The 12175-nt window shown below is 45.7% G+C and overlaps 1 long non-coding RNA gene across 1 annotated transcript; it reads left to right on the forward strand.

Moving 5' to 3' along the window:
- Positions 1-2: 2 nt before the first annotated feature.
- On the forward strand, positions 3-5372 carry LOC105104931 (uncharacterized). The gene is made up of 3 exons (XR_838615.3): positions 3-167; positions 1894-2037; positions 3953-5372. It is a non-coding gene; the product is annotated as an uncharacterized LOC105104931 (long non-coding RNA).
- The last annotated feature ends 6803 nt before the right edge of the window (positions 5373-12175 follow it).

Below are 12175 nucleotides of genomic sequence, written 5' to 3' on the forward strand. Positions count from 1 at the left end.
CAAACAGCTGGCACCTCCAACAGCCTGCAGGGTAGGGGTGAGAAGGAGGGGCAGTGTCACCAAAGACTGCAGGACCTGACAGAAGGGGCCTGAAAACTTTTCTAGCTGAGGGACTGCTCTTCCTCTAGTGTTTCCATGGAAACCCAGGCTAAGAACTCCTCTGACGGGTAAGTCAAGGCCCGGGGGTGGGGGTGGGGGGGTTGTTTTTCAATTGCTCAAAGTCACAGAACTCTGTTAGCAGCTGAGCTGGGCTGGATTTCAGCCTCTGTCTTTCCCTTAACCGCAGGGCAAAACCAGCTTCATTTTTCCTCCAAAGAAATTATACTGGAAAGAAAGAAAAAAGTCCTTGGCAAACTAATTTTCTTCTTTTGGTTCCACCCCATGTTGTCGATGAGCATGTTTCATTTTGCTACCAAGAAAAATAAAGCTCAGAAAACAGAGCTTTTTTTTTTTTTTTTCCCCTGTAATTCTTTGCTTAACCTCCTGGAAAGGGCCGCAGGGGGAGGAAGCGGCTCCGGGGAAAGAAAAGGGAGCAGAGGGCTTTTCTCAGCACTTTTTCCTCACCTGTTGACAGGCTCTTCCCTCCCGTTGTTCTCTGTTAACTGCCCTTGGCACTGACTTGGAACCGGACACTCCAGATTTGCAATTCCGTCTCAGTCACTTACAGGCTGTGCGGCCTTGGGGAGAGGTCACTTTATCTCTCTTAGCTTCTGATTCATCACCTGTAAAATGAGACAAATGCTGCCGCGTCAGAGCAGAGAGGGCAATAAGTGCTCTCGCCTCAGGTGTCCCCAATTTGAGGAGCAGCATATGTCTCCGCTCTACTGGCCGCCAATTTCTTCTACTCATTCACAAAAGAGCATTTATTGAGCGCTGCATGTGCGCCCGTCAGAGGCCAGGCGTTTAGACCCTCGGAGGACCTGCAGACCTGAAAGGAAGGGGCAGGGACAGTTAATCGGGGATGCCATCACTTTTGTGGCTGCACTTTCCAGGTGCGAGACCACGGGAACGCCCAAGTGCTGTTTCCCAATCCCAACGGATGTTGAGAAGTTGAACTCCGGGTGTCTGGTCCTCCAGCGGCGCCAAGGCAGGCGGGCAGGCTCCTCTCTTACCTCAGGCCCGGCCTCGGACCCGCAAACTCCGCACCTCCACCCCGCCGGGATTCACGGCCTTTCTTTCTAGTCCCCGTCCGCCCAACCGCGCCGCCAGACCCTCGGTCCCGGACGCCGCCCGCTGCAGCGTCCGGGTCTGGCCCCAGGGCTCGGCCCGGGCTTGGCCTCAGCGCGCCCGGCTCCGGCCACGCCCCTTACGCGGGCCTGCCCCTAGGCCACGCCCCCCCAAAGCCTCACCCCGCCCCTTCCCTTAAAGGCACAGGCTTCCTGGGAGATCCTGAGGGTCTTCCCTGCTCTCCACTCTCCTCGCAGTCATCACCCTATCGGCTCTGCTTTCGCCGCTAAAACAGAAGCTGAGTTGAAACCTGTGTGACCCCAATGAGTCCCCTTCACCACCATGGGCCAGATCTGCCTGACACTCAGCACCTCTGTTTGGAAGGCCTAGGGCCAGGGTGGTGTCTCCTGAAAAAAACGCACAACCATTGAGTCTCGGTTTTATTGGGGTAACTTACTGAGACTATAATCCCAGAGACAGTTCCTCCAGAGCTCTGAGGAACTGCTCCAAAGAGGTAGGGGAGGACCCAGTATATATACGAATTTTTTGGCTGGAGGAGTACAGATTATCAAGCATACATCTTGGTAAAAGATTACTGCTAATCACAAAAAAAAAAAAAAAAAAAAAAAAAAAAAAAAAAAAAAGGAGCTCTCAAGTTAATGATTTTAGTGCTTCTCTTTGCATGAGAAAATGCAAGAATCTGAGGTCATTGAAATTCTTCCTTAGATTTGCATCTTAACTATCTGGGGACCATGCATCCAAAATAGCGAACGCTGCATCCTATTTTTCTGCTGCCTGAATTCTCCTTTGGGTGAGCTGCTGGTGAGAGACTGCAGTGGGTTGTGACTTGACCCTTTGCATAACTGGAAGGTGAGCGAAAGTCTGTTCTTTTTGTCTACAGTGGCAGCTCCAGGAACAGTGCAAGTATCTGGGGAAAGTGTGAGCAGAAGTAGTAGGCTTGAAGGGGAACTTAAAAAAGGAAAGAGAATGAGAATTAGAACTTTCAGTCTTAGCGGAAGAGGCCCAGAGACTTTGAAGATTCCTTAAGGACACCTGAGTCTCACCTGCAACCCAATGTAAGTTCCTTCTTGATCCTAGCAGCCCTGGGCAAACAGTCACACCCCACACCTACTTGAACCCCCCAGGGGCAGGGTGCTCATTACCTCCCATGGTAACCAACAGACAGTCCCATACATGCACCCCAATGTTCATAGCAGCACTATATACAATAGCCAAGACTTGGAAGCAACATATACGTCCATTGACATGACTGGATAAAGAAGCTTTGGTATATTTATATAATGGAATACTACTCAGCCATAAAAAAGAATAAAATAATGTCATGTGCAGCAACAAGGGTGGACCTGGAGATCGTCATTCTAAGTGAAGTAAGCCAGAAAGAGAAAGAAATATGTCATATTGAGAAAGGAAGGGGGCAGGGCACAGCCATTCAAGGGATGATACAGCAATTAATATCAAAATGGTGGAAGATTCAACCCCCAGGAGGCCTTGAGGCTCAAGATGGTGGGAGATTTGACTTCTAGCAGATCTTGAGCTTCATTATACATCCATTGTAATATATTAACAAGGTGAATAACACGCCCACAGGCGCCATGACAGTCCCAATGCTGGCCACAAAAGGTCAAAGAGTGGGAAATGGCCAACTTCCTGGGAATCCCAGTCCCTTCCCCAGGCTAGTTAAACTGGTCTTTCCACTTATTAACATATGAACCCACTGAGTCCATAAAAACTGGCAACGCACCTTCTCTGTCCCCCTTTGGAGAAGGCCCGCACTCTGTCTATGGAGTGTGTATCTACTTTTACTCTAATCTGAGCACCCAACCCCCACACCTCATGGCCTTTCTCTTGCCTTTCGATGTATCTCTCTAAATAAATCTACCTTTACTCAATTGTGGCTCACTCTTGAATTCTTTCCTGTGCGAAGCCAAGGACCCATGCTTGGCGGGGCACGTCCCAGGGGCTCGACCAAGGACTGGTACACGGCCCTTCTCATGCCCCACATCCATTTTTCCTGCATCAGTATGATATTACTCATTTGTGGAATCTAAAAAAAGAAAAAAGACAATAATGAACGCATCCACAAAACAGAAAAAGACTCGCAGACAGAGTAAACAATCTTATGGTTACCAGGGGGATAAGTTTGGGAGTTTGAGAATTGCAAATATTAACTACTATATATAAAAATAGATAAAAAAACAAAATTTTTCTATATAGCACAGGGAGCTACATTCAATATCTTGTAATCATCTTTAATGAAAACGAATGTGAAAATGAATATATGTATAAATATGTACGACTGGGACATTACGCTGTAACCAGAAATTGACACATTGTAACTGACTATACTTCAATTAAAAAAAAAATTATGGGCACACACACACAAAAGCCAACAATAGACAGTCCTAACTGTAAGGAAATGTTTTCACTGCCATTGCTGCGAGTCTGCCTAAGAAAAATCCTTCTAGAAAGACTTGGCAATTGATAAATGTCAATCTTAAGAACCTTGAAAACATGTGACTTTTGTGTCACTAGTTGCTCCTGGAGCTCTTCTGAAGAGGAGAGCGTTTGGACCATGTTCTAAGCCCAAGAATGTTTACTACAGCCACCTGCATGATTGGGCAAAAATTGCACCTAAATCACCAACTACAGTGGACTGAGTAAATAGTTTGTGAATCTCCTATGAAATATTGTTGTGCAGCCATTTAATACCCTGTTGTTCTTTCTTCTCCTCCCCTCCCTCCTCCTCCTGCTCTGCCTCCTTCAGAGAGGTGAAATCTGCTTTTCTAGAACATGTTCACCTGAGTTCTGGCACTGCCTTGTGGAAGCAGTGTAGACAGAAGTGTACAGTGTACAGAAGTCAGAAGAACTCCGAACTAATTGAGGGAAGAAGGGATGAGGCCAGCCCACCCCAGCTCGTCGAGTCGATTTCTTCCTGGTCCCTCCCCAGCCTTGTGCTATAGAACTCTCTCCCATCACAACATCTGGTTAGTCTCCACCCAGATATTCTGAATGTGCTCTGCTTCATCTCCTGACGGAGGCTTATAACTTATTTCCTTGCTTGCTTAGTTTTAAAAAATGTTTTATTGTGGACTATATGATCCTTGCAAAATGGGGCCAAAATTATTTAGTTGACTGAAATAAAAATGCACAACGTAAAAGTTGTGAGTTGAGTTTTATTGGAGGAACTTACTGGGAACTATAGCCAGAGAGAGAGCCTCTGAGAGAGCTCTGAGGAACTGCTCCCAAGAGGTAAGGGAGGAGCCGGCATATATATGAGTCTTGTTGGGGGGATACTATAAGTAGGCAACTATATAACTCAGTGAAGATTAAGTGCTAATTGCAAAAAAAAAAAAAAAAAAAAAAAAAAATCCCAGAGATCTCAAGTTACTGATTTTAGTCCTTTTCTATGTATGGGAAAATATAAGAATCTGGGATCGTTGAAATTCTTCCTTAGATAGACATCTCTACTAACTAGGGGCCATATGCAGAAAGCTGCACCCAGTTTTTTCCACATCCTGAATTTCCCTCAGGGTGCACTGTAGGTGGGCAACTGCAGTAGCTAATAGCTTGGTCCTTGTAACACTGGAATGGCAGAAAACTTTTTTTTTCCTTTACAAATTAAAAATAATAAAATGAAAAAGCAAATACCCCCACCCCTTGCCTTTAAGGTTTAAAAACAGAATTATCAAAAAAACCAAAAACACAGAACTATCAGTATCTTAGGAGTCCCTGAAATTGCCATCAACCTGGTGATTGTGTAAATCACTTTCACTATATGTGTAAAACTTTCTTTGTTTTATATATATATGTATATATATATACACACACACACACACATAGTGTACACATGTATTCTCTATAATATAATATTTTACATATAATATAATAAATATAATGTATAATGTATAAAACTGTTATGACAATATGTATTATATATGTTTATATAGTTTTGCCACTATATAAAAATTCCTAGGCAATGACTTGTTTTGCTTTGCCTGTCTTTGAATTTTATAGAAATCAAACAGTATTTTGTATATTCCTATGTGACTTGCCTCCTTCTTTCACCATTCTGCTCCTGAGATTTATCCCTGTCATCTGTGTGGTTGCTGTTCATGTATTTTCCATGCTGTGTAATAAATAGTTCATGGCATGATTGCACCGAGGTTTATCTATCCATTTTTCTGTTGACGGATATATGTGGGTTGTTACCAGGTTTTTGCTACCATTGGCTTCTTTTTACACATCTCCTGGTGCATCTGTAAAAGAATTTTTCTAGGTTATTGTGTCCGTCAGGGTTCAGCCTGAGAAACAACCAGTAGCAGATATCTGTTAAGAGATTTTTTTGTAAGGAAACAGAGACAAGACTCACAGACATAGAAAACAAACTTATGGTTACCAGAGGGGGAAGGGAGTAGTGAGGGATGAATTGGGAGTTTGGGATTTGCAGATACCAACTACTATGTATAAAACAGATAAATAACGAGGTCCTACTGTATAGCACAGGTAACTACATTCAATACGTTGTGATAGCCTATAATGAAAAACAGTATGGAAAGGAATATATATATATGAATGACTATCCTATACACCAGAAATTAACACAGCATTGTAAATTGACTATACTTCAATTAAAAAAGAGAGAGCGAGAGATTTATTGTAAGGAATGGATTTACGTGACTGTAGGGGCTGGCAGGTCCACAATCCATGGGGTGGGCTGACTGGAAATTCTGGGGGAGCAGCCATCCACAGTGGACTTGCTTCCTCAGGGAAGCCTCAGCTCTGCATTTATAGCCTTTTCCACCAACTGGACCAGGCCCACTCAGATGATCCAAAATAGCCTCCCTTACTTAAAGTCAACTGATTGTGGACTTTAAGCACATCTACAAAATCCCTTCACAGCAGCACCTAGCTTAGTGCTTAATTGAATAACTGGGGACAGTAGCCCAGCCAAGTTGACACTGACCTTCACAGTTATAAACCTGGGAGTGGGATTGCTTGTGCAGGAGCAAGGAGAGAAGGGAGTCACAAGTGTGCCTCTTTAGACATATCATTTCATTTGTCACAAGTGTGTCTTTGTTATTGGAAGGACAGGAAAAAAATTTTTTTAAAGTCTGAAAATCAATAAAATAAATAATGAAATTAACTCTGCCCCCTACTCCCTCCTAGGGACCCACCACACTCTCACCCTGCCCCCACCCCAACTAGGATAACCAAAGTGATGAGCAGCTGTCTGCAAGTATACACATATAGGAATTCTAACTTGAATGTCATTTACTATTTGGTACAAGTGGGCTCACATTACTGATGTGGTTCTGTCACTTGCATTTTAAAAAATGAATAATGCTTCATAGGAGCCCTTCCTGCTGGTACATTTAAGTCTAAAACCATCCGTTATAATAGTTGCTCAATATTCTGTTGGAATAGGGAAGGAAGGTGCCAGAACTTTGCAAACACTCCCATGCTGGGGAGTACTTGCTACGCCTCTGGGTTTTGCCCCCTGCAAACAATGCTCTGTGCACATCCTTGAAGACATTTCCTTTGGTGCAGAGCCTTTTGTTTCTGTAGGACAGAATTCTGAAAGCAGGAGGCAGATCACCAGGCATGCATATTTTAAATGTCAACAGTCTAGCAGATCCGTTCCTTGGAAAGTTGTAGCAACACCACACTCCCACCAGCAACGTCCTATGGGGAGTATCTGCTTCTCTGCTTTCTCCCCAACACTGATTTTTTTTCCATTTTATTTTTATTTGTTTTTTGTTTTTGGAAGGGGGAGGTAGTTAAGTTTATTTATTTATCATTATTTTTATTTTTTAATGGACATCCTTGGGCTTGAACTCAGGATCCTGTGCATGCTAAGCAAGCACTCTACCACTGAGCTATACCCTCCTCCCAACTCAGTACTAATTTTTAACAATTGGGTTAACTCTTGCCATCCCAGATGGGTAAAACAAACAAACAGACAGACAAACAAAAACTTTCTTATCGTTGCTTTAATTTGTATTTTTTCCTTGTTGGCAAGGCTAACAGGTTTTTCCCGGCTGAGTAGTTAATTGCATTTTCTGCTCAGTGAGCTGTCTGCTCACAGTCTTTGAGTATTCTTCTCTGGGGCCGTTGCAATTGTGCCATTAACAAAATTGTGACATCAGTTTTGCCAGGACTCTGCATGTTAGAGCAGTTCCCCTTTTGGGGCCCCCATAAACAGCAGACAAGAATTCGGTCTTTGGATCGGTGAGACCCAGGTCCCCTGCTCACTTGAGTCTGCTCCCCGGGATGGGGGAATTCATGTCTCTTCTTGGACTCCATTTTTCTTCTTTAAAATGAGGTTAAGGGTTTCCTGGATCGCTTTAGGGCTGTTGGGAAGATTAAGGAGAAAATGTGTCATGTGCCCAGCAAGAGGTGTCAGATGTCGTTATCAGCGGTCAAGTCTACAGGAACATGGAGTTGCTCAGTGGTCACATGCTGCATACCTGGGGAGCCTGGTCACACCTGAGCCACAGGGGTGGCCACGGGGGATCATATGACCCATAGGGAAGGTCAAAGGCGCTGCCCTGGGACAGTGCTGTCACAGCACATGGACCTGTTTCGTGCTGACCGGGCCATGCCTGAGCCGGGCCTATGTACTCTCTGCCTGGGAGCTCCATTCTCTTGAATGACGGGGACCTCAAAACCTGACTGGAACAGAGTAACCTCTAAATAGGGGCCATAGAGGGGTAGGGGGAGGGGAGGGGATGGGCCAGGATCCTGAGATGTAAGGTCTGCTCCTTTGCCTGGGGCCCCTAGCAAGCTGACAGGCCCAAGGAGGTGGCACTGGGGACAGGGCGGGAGAGGCTCCCATTTCTTCCAGGCTTCCCTAGTGCCTGGCACTGCTCACATTCCTCTCAACAAGCCCACATGATGCAAACAATTATTATCCCCTTCTTACTGGGGCTCAGAGAGGTGAGGTCACTTCCGCAAGATCACACAGCCAGCAAATGATGGAGCTGGGATTTGAACCCAAGTCTCCCTGAGCCCCCAACTCCACCCTCCTAACCATTACTCCGCACAGTCTGGCTAATAAGAAAGGTAACTGCTCTTGCTTCCAGGGGGTCAGTCCACAGTGAGCACATGAACCAAATGCCAATAGGATGTGTCACCCAGAATTCTCCTGGGAGCAGCCTTAGACAAGTGGCGCATGCTTAGAAGGCATGAATGCTAACACTTACTAAGTGCCAGTAAGTTTCAGGTGCTGTGCAAGAGTCATTAACCTCCTGGCAGCTCTACAAGGTAGGTCCTGCTCTTGGTTCCTTTTTGGAGTTGAATAAACTGAGGCACAGAATGGCACATCGCTTTGGCCAAGGATCCCCAGCCCCACGCCCCGGGAATGAGGACTAGAGTGGGGACACAGGACCCAGTCTGTGTCTGTACCACCTGTCTGAGGGAGGCAAGGAATGAAATTAACTGGCAGAGCAGCTGGAAATAGGTGGAATGCGCCCCCGGTGGTGGCTGTGATGGGCGGCGTCAACAGTACTGCAGAACTGAGTTCAAATCCCTGTTCTGACAGTTCCTAGTTGTGGGACTTGGCCAAGTCACTTCACCTGCTTGAGCCTCAGTTTCCCCAACTGTAAAATGGGGGTAGTAATAGCGGGGACCTCTTGGGTAACTGTGAGGGTTCTGTGATAGAAAGTGTTCACAGGTTTGGATTAACAAATGGTAGCAATGATTGTTATTCATGCCGAGGGAGGGGTTCCTTTCCAGAGATGGGAAGGGAGCTGGAGTGCCCCCTCCAGTCCAACTCACCAAGGGTATGGCAAGTGGTGGGAGGGCACCCTCAAAGCTTTAAAAAGTTGCTTTGGGAGCAAATCAAAGACTATCCTATTATCTCAAGCTACCCTGTCCCCTCGTTCACTTTCCTCCTTTCTGTTCTTCCAAGACCACCCCAGTCCAGCCAGGAAGTTCAGAGCAGCCCAGTCGGCCACCCCCATCATGACTCTGACCACTTACCAGGTCTTGCCTAATCTTCCCCAAGTCCTGCCTTTCTCACACCCTTTACTCCCCGGCTCAAAAACCATCCATAACTCCCCATGGCTCCCAAAAGCTCACTGTCCACCATCTGTCTTCAACCTATCCTTCTGGACTACCTTCCACTCTCATCCTCTGCTTACAGAAAGTTCACAAGCACACACCCTGCAGGTGCCAAGATCTGAGTCAGGCTCCAGGCAGGCGGAAAGCTGAAGATGGGGCTTGTCATCGGATCCAGCCAAGCCGGTTTCCTCACTGCCCCAGAGTCAGCCTTGCACAGGCTGTACACTCACTGCCAGGGATGCCCTCCCCTCCCTTTGATTCTAACCCAACTCTGTCCAAAGTTGGAAATGGCAGAAACCCGCTGCAGGAAACCAAAGTGTGATCGATCTAACCTACCACTGCTTGAAGACGCAGATACAGACATTGACATGTGGATAGACAGAGGGCTATAGACAGACATACACACAGAGAAAAACATATGGGCAGGCAAATGGGTATACTTACAGACATATAAACAGGCATACACATAGACATGTAAGTATACGCATTTAAATAGACCTGTAGGATTTTTTTTAACATCAAAAGGAGAATGACTATAAAACAGAACAGGACACAAATTTGGAAGCCCGTGTTGTGTTGTGGTGTCATGGTGATGTTGTAGACAGTTCTAATTTGACACAGTAACTCCAGATTTTTCTCTAAGGGCCAGTTTTGAAAAATTCGTTTCAAGAAAATCTTAAAATCAAGTAAGAAAATAATTTGTCTTTTTTTATTGAAGTATAGCTGGTGTACAACATCATATACAGGTGTACAACATAGTAATTCATGGCTTTTAAAGGGCATATTCTATGTGTAATTATTATAAAATATTGCATATATCCCCTGTGCTGTATGGTACATCCTTGTATCTTATTTATTTTATACATAGTAATTTGGACCTCTTGATTTTGCCCCTCTCATCCTCCCTCTCCCCATGGGTAACCACTAGTTTGTTTTCTAGATCTGTGAGTCTGTTTCTTTTCTGTTATATTCACTTGCTTGCTGTATGTTTTAGACCCAACATAAAAGCAATATCACGCAGTATTTGTCTCTCTCTGTCTGGTTTATTTCACTTAGCATGATGTCCTCCAGGTCCATCCATGTAGCTGCAAGTGGTGGGATTTCTTCCTTTTTGGGGGCTGAGTAATATTCCATAGTGTATAGATACCACATTTCTTTTAGCTGTTCATCCATCAGTGGGCACGCAGGTTGTTTCCACATCTTGGCTGTTGCGAATGAACAGGGGGGCACAGAAACCTCTTTGAGATTCTGATTTCAATTCCTTTAGAAGTGGGATTACTGACTCATATGATAGTTCTGGTTTTAATTTTTTGAGGAACTTCTATACTGTTTTCCATAGTGGCTGCTCCAATCTCCATTCCCTCTAGCAGTGCACAGCAGTTCGGTTTCACCATATCCTGACCAGCACTTGTTCTATTTTTAAAATTAATTAATTATTGTATTACTTAATTATTTTTTATTTTGGTGGGGGGGAGGTAATTAGGTTTATTTTTAGAGGAGGTACTGGGGACTGAACTCATGCACACTAAGCATGCGCTTTGAGCTATACCATTGAGCTACACTCTCCTGCAATATTTTGGTTTTCTGATTATAGCCATTCTAATGGGTGCCAGGTGATATCTTGTGATTTTCATGAGCATTTCTGGAAAGGGTGGTTTCTGAGGACTTCCCAGGGTACAGGGGCCACTAGGCTGGCCACTGCCACCAGCTGGTTCTGCTTGAATTTGCCTCAATGGCCCTGAGATCACAGCCTGTCCTTTGCCCAGCCTCTGTGACGCCCCAGCTTCCCTGACCATCTCCAGCAGCCTCCACCTGACCCCTTCCCCAAGGCCAGGTTCCTCCCTCCCTCTTTCCTTCCTTCCCTCCCTTTGTTACCCTATCCCCCACTCACCTGGGGCACAGACTTTGCCCCAACATTCCCAGACACTTGTCCAGAAGCCTGTCACTCCCCTGGCTGTCCTTTATCTCTTGGGGCCTCAGAGGGGGAAGGATGATGCCCCCTCCTTTGTCCTCGCAACCCCACAGCTCTCCATGTGTTCATTTGTGAGGCGCGGAGGGGGAGAGGGAGGAATGAATGATACCAATGTAGACATGCTTTCATACGCTCAGAAAACACCCGAAGGACACACAGACACATTGCCTAGAACTCTGGATCCTCCCAATGACCTCCCCTACAGCCCACCCTGCTCCCCCTATAACTGTGCCCATCTCTTCACCCTTCCCCCCTCCAAGTGCCCAGACCAAGTAAAACTGGAGTCCTCCTGGATTCCTTCACACTGCCCACCCCGACTCTTCCCTCAGCAAATCCTCCCCTGAGAATGACAGAAACAAAACGTCCCCCGCCTGACTGCCTTTCACCTCCTCCATGGCCACCCTGGGCTGAGTGCCCAGAGGGCTGTAGGACCCGCCAAGGTCCTACTCCACACCCACTAGCAGGGGATGGCTGTGACTTAAAAGACATATTAGCAGGTGCTGGCGAGGATGTGGAGAAAACGGACCCCTCTGATGGTGGTGAGAATGTAAAAGGGTGCAGACGTTTTGGAAAATAGTTTGGCAGTTTCTCAAAGTGCTAAACATAGATTTACCATATGACCCAGCGTATTAGTCAGCTTGGGCTGCCTATCGAAATACCGCAGACTGGGTGGCTTAGACAAGAGACATTTAGTTCTCAATTTCTGGAGGCTGGGAAGTCCAAGGTAAAGATGCCATTGTTTTCAGAATGGGCTTTTATTTAATTCAGTGCTTCTAAACATTACTGTCATTATTTTAATGCTCAAATTGTCCCAATTTTAGCCCGTGGGAGCCCCCTTCAAGCTGGCTCCTGGTTCTTTTGACATGTCCCCATCCTTTTTTGAGTACCTCCTTGCTTTCAGACACAACGAGATACTCCAGGCTCATCTTTCCACCCCCCGCACTTTCCCAGTTT

The sequence above is a fragment of the Camelus dromedarius genome, chromosome 31 (assembly GCF_036321535.1).
Source record: "Camelus dromedarius isolate mCamDro1 chromosome 31, mCamDro1.pat, whole genome shotgun sequence".
Taxonomy (NCBI): Eukaryota; Metazoa; Chordata; class Mammalia; order Artiodactyla; family Camelidae; genus Camelus; species Camelus dromedarius.